The sequence below is a fragment of the Equus quagga genome, chromosome 7 (genome assembly GCF_021613505.1).
Source record: "Equus quagga isolate Etosha38 chromosome 7, UCLA_HA_Equagga_1.0, whole genome shotgun sequence".
NCBI lineage: Eukaryota > Metazoa > Chordata > Mammalia > Perissodactyla > Equidae > Equus > Equus quagga.
In genome coordinates, this window is record NC_060273.1 from 98,033,021 (window position 1) to 98,045,879 (window position 12,859).

A 12,859-nucleotide genomic window follows, 5' to 3' on the forward strand; every position below is an offset into this window, starting at 1 on the left:
CCCATCACTGGCATTTTCCTGGTAGATGTTCCTTGCCAAGCTAAGAGCTCTAGATTAGGTAAAGCCCCAAGCAAGATGAACTCCAAACTTGGGCTTCTCTGTCACTTCAGTTAAAACACTAGGGTTGGGAGCTGGCCCCAAGGCCAAGTGGTTAAGTTCACACACTCCACTTCAGCGGCCTGGGGTTCACCAGTTCGGATCCTGAGTGTGGACCTACACACCGTTCATCAAACCATGCTGTGGTGGCATCCCACATAGAAGAACTAGAATGACCTACAACTAGGATATACAACTATGTACTGGCGCTTTGGGGAGAAAAAAAAAAAGGAAGTTTGGCAACAGATCTTAGCTCAGGGCCAATCTTCCTCACCAGAAAAAGAAACACAACAAAAAAAACACTGGGGTGAATGGCACATGGCAGGCTTTTCCTCCAGAACAGATTTTGACATCAGGGGAGACTACTGAGAAAGAAATGATAATATCATCCAAGGTGGCACTATTTATTTTCACTATATTAATATTTCTTTGTCACCTACCAGAAAAGAAATCGATTTGCAGTCTCTGGCTTTTTTTTTGAAGAGCCGAGCAAAATGATATTGTGAGGAGGTCAGGCGCTGGGCTCTCAGCTAGATGATGTGGAAGTTTCCCTGTGAGCATGTATGTGCTGGGAAGAGGGGCAAGCGCTGAGAAGCCCATGTGGAAGGCTGTAATTGTTCTTTCAGCAGTGCGGGCAGAGACGTAGATTTCATCTAATTAATTTTGTACCCTCTTGACAACTTGCTGAATTTATCTTAGGTCTTGATGAGATTATTGTGGAAAGGGTAGAAGAAAAAAAAAGTTAAATGTCAGCCATGTAGAAAGCTGTTTCATCTCCCTGCCTGCCTGGATCTGCACACCAGTATTTGACTTTTCTTTTCTAGGGATGCCAACTAAGCTGCTTTTTTTACCTAACATCCATTTTCTCAAAAAAATGAAGGACTTGAATGATGATTATGGAGACTTGAACTTTTTTCTTTTAAAATCAGCAATTTAAACCTTAAAAAATCAATTCGCTTTCTAGAGGTGCTTCTTACCTTTAATCCATAGCCACTTTTTTAAGACACTTCACCGTTGACATCCATTCACTTTACCCCAGCCCTTTTCCCTCAGTCTCTTTTCTTCCATTCTCTCCTATCTTTTGCACAAAAACACACACAATGACAAAGTTTTCTGACAGCTTAATGGAACTTTCGAGAACTACAGGGACTTGATTAGGCACGATCTTATTAAGTGAACATCTGGAGTAGTTAAAAATTCGCTCTTTAATTGGTTCAACTGCACTGTGTTCATCTAAAATTTGTTTTGTCCTAACAATAAAATTGTGAAGAGTCAATTTCTATTTGGGATCATGTGTAATAATGGAAACATGATATTAGCTTTGTTTCAAAACTTTCTTTCTGATAGCCTCATTTCCTGGAGTTTAAAAAAAAAATGCTTGTTACAAGTTTTACTTTGCAAACCTCACTGCTCCATAGACAAAGTGGTCTAGCAAGGGCAGACTAGTGGAACCCGGGAAATTGTCTGAGGACAGCTTCTCTTTTCTTGATGCTATACATGAGAAAGGCCTCAAAAGCCGCAAGAGTTGCTCAGAATACATAATTCATGCCATTGCCACAGAGAGAAAGAGGACAGAAAGGCTGTATTCACTCACTGGTCCCAGGGAGACACAGGCGGTGCAAGTATTAGGTAAAATCCTGCAAAGTGCCCGGGCTGCACTGCGGTCTGGAAGGATCCACACAAACCACATCATACGTCAATCCCCCAGCACCTTCCATCGTAGAAAGGCCCTGAAGTAAACCTGTGAAATGCAGTTGGATATATTCACATATCCTGGGTGCACAGTAGATGAGATCTTAATCGGTGTCAGAAAGCTAATTACGGGCAGTCTGGAGGTTTGTCATCCTTAATTAATACTTCTTAAGCTCTTGTAAGTCCAAAGCCTAGAAACCATCTTTGTAAAGAGATTCATTTTTAATGGGATAATAGGAATTTCCCACTCCAATTATTTTTAAATTTCGTATTTTTAAAAGGAGGCATTCTTTTGCAAATATGTATCTGCAATTACATTTCTTCATTGAAGGCAGGGGCGGTCATTACGAACTGTATAGAAATAATGGAAGTTCAGTGTAGCCACCAATGACAATGCTTTATTAGGAGGGAAAATGGTCTGAAGAAATTTATAGGGCAGCAAACTGCATTTCACCTAACCTTTTGGACATATTAAAGCCTGTCATTTCCAGTCCTACAGCCTCTTGTTATTCATAAATAATAGATAACGCTGGACACTATCATCTGACATTTGTTAAGGTAATAAATATACCCTAAGTACTGATGGGTCTTGCACTCCATGATTTAAAAGCACACAGCCAAAATTTAATGTAACTTTTTATGTCTTATATAATTCTATGGATTTGCAGATTCAGTTCAACTCAGCAGATCTGTAAGCACCCAGCTCCATTGAGTGCACTGTTGTGCTAGGCATTTTTATTATTATAAAGCAGGACCTTAATTTGGGGAATGAAACATGAGCTCAGGTCCCTCCTTCAATCCAGAAACATAAGGGAAAGAAATCTTCCTGAGTTTCTTATTCTCTTGTCTGATCATGCAGGGGAAGGGGGAAAGATCCTCTGAACCGTTGTCAAATGTTGCTTGACGGCTGTGTGTTGTTTGAGTAGAGATGATTTTGAGGTGACATGAGAAGCAGGCCAGATGCAAAGGAGGTTGCTCTATTCAATAGTGAGCTCCCCCTGAGATTCTTCTGTTCCTGGGACCCAGTCCTGTCTGCGCTAACCCAATCCAGGACATCTCTGGGCTCTGTAGTACCAACCACCACCTGACAGCCCCTGTGACAGAGATGGGGAGCATCAGAGATTCCCCTCCGTGTCCCCATATCAGGGCAAATAAAGAGACCACAGGCATTTTTCCAGCAGCTTTTGGCTCTAGCAAATTAAGTTGAGGCTGTCACAGGAGCTAATAGCACAGTGTTTTAGGCCATATGTCAAGCTTTTGTCAGGTACCAAGGGAAAGTGTTAGGAATTTGTTTTTCAATAAAATCATATCAATTTTACATTCTTTGTCAGAATATTGTAACCACAGTAAAGAAATTGTCATACAGGGGCTGGCCCTGTGGCCGAGGGGTTAAGTTTGCATGCTCCACTTCAGCAGCCCAGGGTTTCACTGGTTCGGATCCTGGGCACGGACCTAGCACCGCTCTTCAAGCCATGCTGAAGTGGCGTCCCACGTAGCACAGCCAGAGGCACTCACAACTAGAATATACAACTATGTACTGGGGGCCTTTGGGGAGAAGAAAAAGAAAAGATTGGCAACAGATGTTAGCTCAGGGCCAATCTTTAAAAAAAAAAAATATTGTCATACATAAGACCCACTAAAGACTCATAGTTTGAACACCAAAGAAGACTGCATTTATTTATTTAATTTACAAATCTTTTTGAAAATCTTTTTCGTGTCTGAGGTTGGACTTTAAAGCTAAACACCTAGATGTATTTTCTAGAATATTATTCATGCTATTTAGGGCAGTGCTTCTCAAGCTTTAGTGACTGTAAGAATCATCCGGAGGCCTTGTCAAAACACAAATTTCTGAACCCTGACTGCAGAGATTCTAATTCAGAAGGTCTGCATAGGACCCAAGGATTTGTATATCTAACAAGCTGCAGGTGATGCTGATGCTGAGTAGCACTGATTTAGGACACTTTCCAAGTTGCTATGGGCTATCTTATTTAAGGTCATTCTCCAAGATTTTTTTTTTTGAGGAAGATTAGCCCTGAGCTAACTGCTGCCGATCCTCCTCTTTTTGCTGAGGAAGACTGGCCCTGAGCTAACATCCATGCCCATCTTCCTCCACTTTATATGCGGGATGCCTGCCACAGCATGGCTTGCCACATGGTGCCACGTCCGCATCCGGGATCCGAACCACTGAACCCCGGGCCACCAAAGCGGAACGCGCACACTTAACCGCTGTGCCACCAGGCCCGCCCCTGTTGTATTTTTAAATCCTTATTTTTCCACTCTTGCTAACACAATTGAACCTTACCAAAGTATTGCATTAAAACGGTCTATCTTGGACCCTGTACAAGGCAGGTAACTTGTCAGAAATTCTAGAAACGCTTCCCTTGCATTATTAATTGAACATTAACATTTTCCTGTACAGTGCCGAGTTCTTTACATGCATTCATTTATTTAATCTAGTTAATCCTTCCAACAACTCTCATCTCATAGCCAACACTACTGGGGCTTAGAGAGATTGAGTGACTTGCTCAAGGTCACACAGCTAGTTAGCTACAGAGCCAAGACTTAAATCAAGGTCTTTATCACCTCAAAGTTTATGTTCTTAACCAATAACACCCAGCCTCATCCATAACCCAGATCCCAGGAACCATATTTCTAGCAAGTGTAAGTTGCCAGTTTTAGGAGTACTCAAACAGACCTGTTTCCTGCTATTTGTAATCAAAGCACTGCAATATTCCAAAGAATTACCTGAATTTCACAATTTTATAGGGAGATCCACTTTCCCATTTTGTAGCTTTGAGGCCTCATGAGAGAGCAAAGGAAGGAGATGGGACCAGGAAGCTGGAAAATAGAAATGCTTTGTCTGGTTTCAGAAATTACTTAGCTGTTGGTTCCCTGTCTTATTAGAGAGAAAAACCTCAAAAAGGAGGAAAATAGGCCATGCCAATTCTGCTAAAACTTTGCCCATCTGAAATACTCATTACTTTTACAAAGACAGTGACACTTCTAACACATGGAACCACAGACCAACATTCCAGGGGCTGGCTTTGAAAAATTATCAGTCCATGCTCTGGGTGTAGCTGTCCCACTGGCAGTGCCAGGTCTAAAACAGTGGTGCAGAGGAAGTACAGGGAACCAAGCCCTCCCATTGGCACAGGGGGGAAATGAAACTGTTTCTCCTCCAAAAAATAGGAAATCGAATGAGCTTCATGCACCTTCTCCCTTTTCTTCCTGTGATGGCACCCCAACAACAAAATGCATCAGTTTCAAAGGTGATAGAACTGGAAGTGGATTCATCTGCAGATAACCACAGTAAACATTATTTCAATGTGTGAGTTTTAAAATAGCTTCTGAACTGAGGATATTAAACAGCCAGGAAGCTGCCTCTACTTTGGCATGGTCAGTCATTAACTTGATACATCTTGAAGACCACAGCCCCTCCCACTACCTAATCTTCAGCCTGCCAGGAAAAAAAATTGAAAATAAAAGGAAAGTTTGAGTTATAAACTCTGAGCCCATTTCTATAGCTGCTGGCGTTTCAGTTTATTCCTAAGCCATCTGGTTCACATTATGCCCTAAGACAAGGAGGCTGCTTCCTGCCGAGATAACCACAGAGAGCTCCCATTGCGCTTTCCGTGCGGTCATCTCCATAGGCTGGGGTGTGGCTTTGAGGATAAGCTGTCTCTAGTTAGTTTTTCCCCAATGTGTTTTCTTCTCTCCTTAGCAGGGATTACAGCGGGCCCTCTGTGGTTAGCGGCCGAGATGCTCGGCCCATGATGAGTTCATTCATTCATACAGCCTTGCAGGACTGTGAGCCTGGCATTTTGTTGCAATAAGATTTTGAAACAAGAAAAATTGGGTTGTTAGATTCCATTCACCCAAGTTGTTATGAGGATTTCAAGGAAATTGCAGGCTTGTCTTACTATAAAGCAGAATCAAGAGTCTATTTTTAGGGGATCCTAGTCCGGGGCTTTTCTTGGTGTTTTGCCATCTTTCTTGGCTCTCGGACCCAACATGAAGCCCACGCTGGCTCGGCCATGGAGGAAATGTCCATCCTCCTTCTTGCCTTTGCATATTTCGCTAAAGGACACAGAGGGGCTTTGTAGTCTTTGTGGTCACCGGGTCCGCTTTACACAGATGCCTATTAATCACTTCACTATGGAGACAGACACATCCATCATATCACAGCAGCTCCGACACAGGCAGGCCAGTGAACAGGGGCGAGAGGGGAAAGAACGCGCTTAAGCATTTCGAGGGACCGGCTGGCTAGGTCTCGTACACTTAGCAAGGTGGTTGGGGTGGGGATGAGTAGATATCTCCCTTGGTATTGAGTTTAATAGGTGCGATTGATTTTATGTATTTTTGTTTGTTTTGCTTTATTTTTTGATGAGACAGAGAACATCTCCCAGCTATTTCTGTACAATGTAGGGGATAAGTATAGTTAAGGACACAATTTTAATTTTAAAAACAGTAATAATAAACTCAGGTAGACTAGCTGTGCTTTTAACACAAAGATATTGACTCTTTGAAGCCAGTAGTTTTTCAATAACATAGAGCACAGTAAGCTGAAAGTGAGCTTTCTCAGGCAAGAAGACGCTCGAAACTGCAGGTAAATTAACTAAGAGCTTTCCTTCCAAAACAGACATGTCTTCTAAATATCTTTTTCAGTCATGCAAGGCTTTTCACAGCCTGCTTCTAAATGATGTTTAGCTCTCGTTCGTACTTTTCCTCTACAGGTACTCATTCATGGATGCATTCATTGACTATTTATTTAACAGGTATTTACTGAGCACCTTTATGCCTGGGGACTCAGCAGTAAACCTCTCCCTCCCAGAGCATTCTAGAGCAATCTAAGTGAGAAAAACAAACATAAAGCTGGGGTCCTAAGAGTGCCGATTTTAGGATAGAGAAGGGCACAGCTCTGGGGACACCTGCAGAAGGAAGCGCTAAGCTAGCCTGCGGAAGTTTGGAGAAGCCTTCTCCATCTAAGCTCAGACCTCTAGGAGAGGGTCAAAGGAATGGGAGGTGAGCAGGGATATTCTGGGCAGAGGGAACAGCCCGTGCGAACGTCCAGAAGCCAGAGAGAGTGTAGCAGAGTGGCTGGTACTTGAAGCATAAGAAACTAGAAGGGAGTCAGGCCATTGAATACATTGAATACAGCCTTCATTTTCCTTCCCTCTGTGCCTTGGTTCTTGCTCTTTCTACTTCAGCTAACATCTTACGCATCCTTAAGGCTTAGCTCAAATGTCACCTCCTACATAAAGCCTTTGCCTATATTGAAGCAGAAGCAATGTATCTCATGATACTTCCAGACTTCGGATGTAGTACACCTGTGAGTACCTGCCTCCTCCCCTCCTGGACCACAGGGTTTGTGCCTCCTTAACCTTTGTCTCCCCAAAACCTAGCACAGTGCTTTAGTCCATGTTCAGTAAATGTTTGCTGAAGGCAGCTACAAAGATGCTTCGAGTCAAAACCTTGTTATACCAGGAGAATGATGGTAAAGGCACCAAGAACATCACAATCCAGCCCTGAGTTAGGAGAGCATCTTTTCTGAGGTGTGTTGTCCTAGAGCCTGGTGCTGGGCTCCCTGTACAGACTAGGCAATTGTAGAAAACCCATAAGCAGGGCTACCAGAAACCTTTTTTTTTGGGGGGGGGGGGCAGGGTGGCATGGAGGAAGATTGGCCCTGAGCTAACATGTTGCCAATCTTCCTCTTTTTGCTTGAGGAAGATTGTCACTGAGCTAACATCTGTGCCAACCTTCCTCTATTTTTGTACGTGGGATGCCACCACAGCGTGGCTTAATGAGTGGTGTAGGTCCACCCCTGGGATCCAAACCCACGAACATCAGGGCACTGAAGTGGAGCCCGTGAACTTAACCACTAAGTCATCAGGCTGGCCCTCAGAAAGCATTTTTTTAATAAAGAATTTGATGTCTGAGATTTCAAAATGCATTGACGTGGTCATCATAGGAAAAACCAAAACTCTGTTGTTTGTTTGTTTTGTTTTGTTGGTTTTTTTTTTTTTTGAGGAAGATTAGCCCTGAGCTAACTACTGCCAGTCCTCCTCTTTTTGCTGAGGAAGACTGGCCCTGAGCTAACATCGTGCCCATCTTCCTCTACTTTACATGTGGGATGCTTACCACAGCATGGTATGCCAAGCAGTGCCGTGTCAGCATCCAGGATCCAAATCGGCGAACCCCGGGCTGCCAAGAAGCAGAACGTGCAAACTTAAGCGCTGCGCCACCGGGCCGGCCCCAAACCAAAACTGTGTTGGACGTCCTTTATTTTACAGTTGATAATTGTTCTTATTTTGAATTACATATTGCGGAGTCTGGATGGCAGGGTTGTTCATAATCTTTTCATTGCTTCAACCTCTAAAGAGCTCCAAAATGTCCCTCTGAGACCTCCCTCTAGCATCCCTCCAGTATCTGAAAATTCTCTCACCTCAGGAAAAAAACAAAGCATGGAGATTCTATTCTTTCTGAATTCTGCCAATTTAAGGCATGATTTCAGAGAACTCCCTAAGCCCTCGTGTGCCTTGCTTCCTGCAATAGGAAGGTGAAGAGAATAACCATTTAGCACCTCATGACTGGTGAGAAATAGCTGGCGGTTAATGAATCAATGCAAAGGATTTTTCAGATACTGTTTTCATTACTAATGCCCCCTTTTCACTTGGTGAGAGCAGAAGGCCCAGGGGTTGGGAGAGGAAGGCATTTCAACACCCTGGGAGAAGCCAGCTCTGATTTCTCCCTCGACAATGGGAGGCTCCCTGGGGAGGGAGTATACCACCCTACAAAGGCCCTTCTGCTCCCCCAGGGTTTCCAGGCAGCCTCTGAAGCAATGATGTTCATCCAGCTCCAGCCCTGTGCCCTTTGCAGAGATGTATTTGTTTAGAATTATTCAATTCCACTGGAGCACTCACTTGTTACAGATAACCCGTTTAGGGGCTGGCCCTGTGGCCAAGTGGTTAAGTTCACGCGCTCCACTGCAGCGGCCCAGGGTTTCACTGGTTCGGATCCTGGGCGCAGACATGGCACCACTCATGAGGCCACGTTGAGGCAGCGTCCCACATGCCACAACTAGAAGGACCTGCAACTAAGATATACAACTATGTACCAGGGGGATTTGGGGAGATAAAGCAGAAAAAAAAAAAAAATAGATTGGCAACAGTTGTTAGCTCAGGTGCCAATCTTTAAGAAAAAATAAATAAATAAATAACCCGTTTACCCTCATCATCTCTTTGGAATTATCTCAGAATGAATTTCTTTTCACTTTTAAAATAGTTTCTCTTATTACTATTTTGAACAAATACTGAGCACCTTTACAGATTTCTTTTATCTAATGGATGTTAGTATGATTATATTCTGTCATATGATTGGAATCATAACTTGTTTTGTGACTTTGGAAGCAAGGTTATAGTCACTCCAAGATGACTTGCCGAGCTTAGAAGTCCATTTAAAAATATCTCTATAGGGGCTGGCCCCGTGGCCGAGTGGTTAAGTTCACGTGCTCTGCTTAGGCAGCCCAGGGTTTCACCGGTTCGAATCCTGGGTGTGGACATGGTACCACTCATCAAGCCATGCTGAGGCAGCATCCCACATGCCACAACTAAAAGGACCCACAACTAAAAATACACAGCTATGTACCAGGGGGCTTTGGGAGAAAAAGAAAAAAAAAATCTAAAAAAAAAACAGGTTTTGAAAAGAAAGATTTCTATAATGTATTATAAATCCATTTATTTAATAATCACTTATTAAGTACCCAAATAAGAGCCCTGGGAATGGTGAGGGTTATAAATGCATATAAAATATGGTCTCTGCCCTCAAGGAGTTGAGTGCAGGATTAGTCCTTCGCTAGAAGCCTAACTAGAATCGCTGTGTTTTGTGCAACACTTCCCGCTTTGTTGCGTTACATATTTCAAAATTCAGGACCAATAGGCAGCCCTGAAACAGAGGTATATATTCTCTCATGTTACCTCAACATATCATCCCTTTGGCAAAAATTTGGACAGCACAAGGTTTGAAAGTGGAAATAAGCAGTCTGTCCATCTGCCCGGGAGACCCACAGCAAATGGACTCCAGGGGAACAGCTGTGACTGACTCTACTCTGAAACCCTCCATGAGCCACAAACCCACCACTTCTCTGTTGGCGACTTCTTTTGACCTTCAGATTTGTCCAGCAAACTCCAACATTTGAGCTCTTTCTTATTCATTATTTCATTTGATGCTTGTAACAACCCAGTAAGGCATTAAGATTAAGCGTGTAATGTAATCATTACAGATGAAGAAACTGAGGCCCAGAGATGTTAAGTCACTTGCCAAAAGGTCACTCAGCAGCAAATGGAAGCCTAAGACTCCAGGCCTTCGGAGATCTCTAGTGTTGCTTGTACCACTGCTGGCCTCTCTGACAAGTCTGGTGTGTTCAATCCTTCACGGTGACCAATGCCACAAAGTTGATTAATCATTTCCACAAATGCCCCTTTGCCCTTTTTCATGACATAAGCAGAAAGCTTTAAGTTGGGAAGCTATTTTCCAAAAATAACTTCCAACTTCTTATCTTCAAGACTGCACTTTCAACTTAATCTCCGATCTGCCTCTCACTTTGGACAGGGGTTTCTGAATTTGCACCAGAGGATGAGGGAAGCCACCTGCTTCATGGTAGACATCTCAAGGCTGAAGAGATGCAGAAAGGGTTTTAAGGGCACTATTTACATAACAAAATGAGCCCTGGGAGGGGAGTGCTGTCTGAAACACCATTTTTCTCAAAGGTCAGACCCTGCTTGATTTGTTAACAACCAAAAACCTGAACTCAAATGTCATCCACTAAAAAAACAGGAGTTTTTCCCAGTGAAAGTGCATGTGGTTTCTATGAGTCTGTCTAGTCAAGGTCATTCAGACATGAAAGAAGGATATTTGAGAGCTAAAAGTAAAACTAAGCAGCATGGATAAACTTGAAAATTTTGTAGATTTCCCGATTAAACAATGAATGAAATAAATGGATTGCTCTAGACTTATTCTTTCCATGTTCCTCTTAAACTGAGAGGGCAATTTAAGTTGCAAAACGCCAGTCAATTGTAGATAGCTACAAGAACACACTTATGAGGAAGACGCAGCCCCCATAAATATGGTTGCCTGGAAGGGATCCATGCAACACCCATTGCTATGAAAAACTTACCTAGTAACCACCAACAATGGTGGGGTCAAGCCTGTGTTAGACCCCACTGAGATCACCAAGTCAATGAGGGAAATTAAACCCATTTTATTCACAGGTGTACATTTTTGTGCTATTATATGTAGGTGGTTAAAAATGATGTTCAATAGAACCCCATACACAATCAAAATTGAAAGGAAAATCAGTTGCTATTTTAGCATCACAACAAGGAAATGGAAATTTAAGGAAGAAATTTTCATTAGCACAATTCCTTGGTGACTAGGTATTAAAACATATTTGAATGCAAGACACCCACTGTTTGGGGAGCTCCACGACATAAAAGGTGTGAGTTATAGCTGAATTTCCTGCTGCTTTTTCACTCCTCAGTTTCTACCCCTTAAAAGTTCATGAAGATAAATCTGGAAATATTTGAAAAGTGTCACATTTGGAAATTATTCAGTGCCCTCCCATCTTGCATACACTTCCCCTGGGGTGAAATTGCTTCATTACCAAGGGCATTTGTTTAATCACAGAATCTCTGTTTCTTAAGAGAGATTTGCTGCTTCTATTTATTCCCCACCTGAAGTCGCAACCCTTTGTCACACGACAATCATTTCCACAGCAACCAACCGTGAAGTCACAACAGTTTAGAAAGAAAAGAGAAAAAGAGAACGTTATCTTCTTCAGGCTAAGGTTTCCGAGTTTGAAAGCCATCGCTTCACTAATCAAACTATTTTAGCAGAAAAACCCCAGGACAGAGCTGCACTTCTGGGTCTCAGCGGTGGCATACACAGCATTTCAGCAGAAGTTTAAGGGTTGCATGTTGTGGTTTGGGAAGGGGTGGAGATTTTTATTTCATTTCATTCGAATTCTGGGCCACTGATATCTGCCAGTAAAATACATTAAACATATTCCAGAAAGAGTTGATTTAGTAGATGAAAAATGGGTCTCCCGAGACCAGAGAAGGTACATTTTCTGTCTTACTATCGTTTCCATAATAGGAACAATGTTTACATTTCCTCAGCCCATGCTGTGCCTCTAATGTATTCATGTTCTTTCACTCTCCAGAGGCAGGAATTGAGGTATTTGAGATTTTATTTTTTAGCCACCACATCAGGCACTTAGGATCTGACAATGGTGATGTGTATTCTCACTTGGTATTAAAAAATAAAAGCTTCGGTGTTTGCATTAGATTAGAATCTCTCAGCTTGGTGGCTGATTAAGCAACTTTCCTCGGAAACAGCATCTTGGTTAATGTAGTGTAAGATTATTGACGGGTGTAGTCACATAATTTTTATTAAATTGAAGAGATTAGCTCTGCTGAAGAATCTCACCGTGACAGCAAACTCTAGCTGTAATAATGAGACCTGACACTTCTCAAACCCACTACATGGCCCCAAATGGTCTCTTTTTCTAAATAGTCTTTCAGTTCAGGTAAGGGAAGAGCTTCATTCAAATATTCGGCATATTTACCTGTAATTGAGTGTGCCTGGGTTTTGGGGGGAGGTTTTTTTGGAAGGGTGATGCAAAATCAGCATAAATATTTGTAATCTGTGAGTTTTAGCTATTTTCTTTCACTGTAAATGACACACACTGCCTTTCCTCCAGTTGCTTGAAATTTAGCTTTTCTCCAGACAGAAGCCATGTGCCCTCAAGGAAGACCCTGGAATCCTGGAGTGCGGTGCTATACTTTCATTTTTAATGTGCATAAAATTGCTGCCTCTTCCCCCAGACTCAGTATATCTCGGTTATCTGAATTGTATGATGGGAAGATTGAAAAAAGATAAAGAGGGAAAGAGGGATAAATTTTGGAAACGAAAACTGTCATATTGCCCGGAGTGAAGCAAAGTGGAGAGAGCATGTGCTTGAGAGAGTGAAGGCCACTTTCTCAGAACACAAAGAAGGCCACAAATGAAGCCTGTT

General features: G+C 42.5%; 1 protein-coding gene across 2 annotated transcripts in view; it reads left to right on the top strand.

Moving 5' to 3' along the window:
• The window catches only part of SEMA6A (semaphorin 6A), a 126,575-nt gene that overhangs the window by 109,218 nt on the left and 4,498 nt on the right, over positions 1-12,859 (top strand). The window lies entirely within an intron of this gene.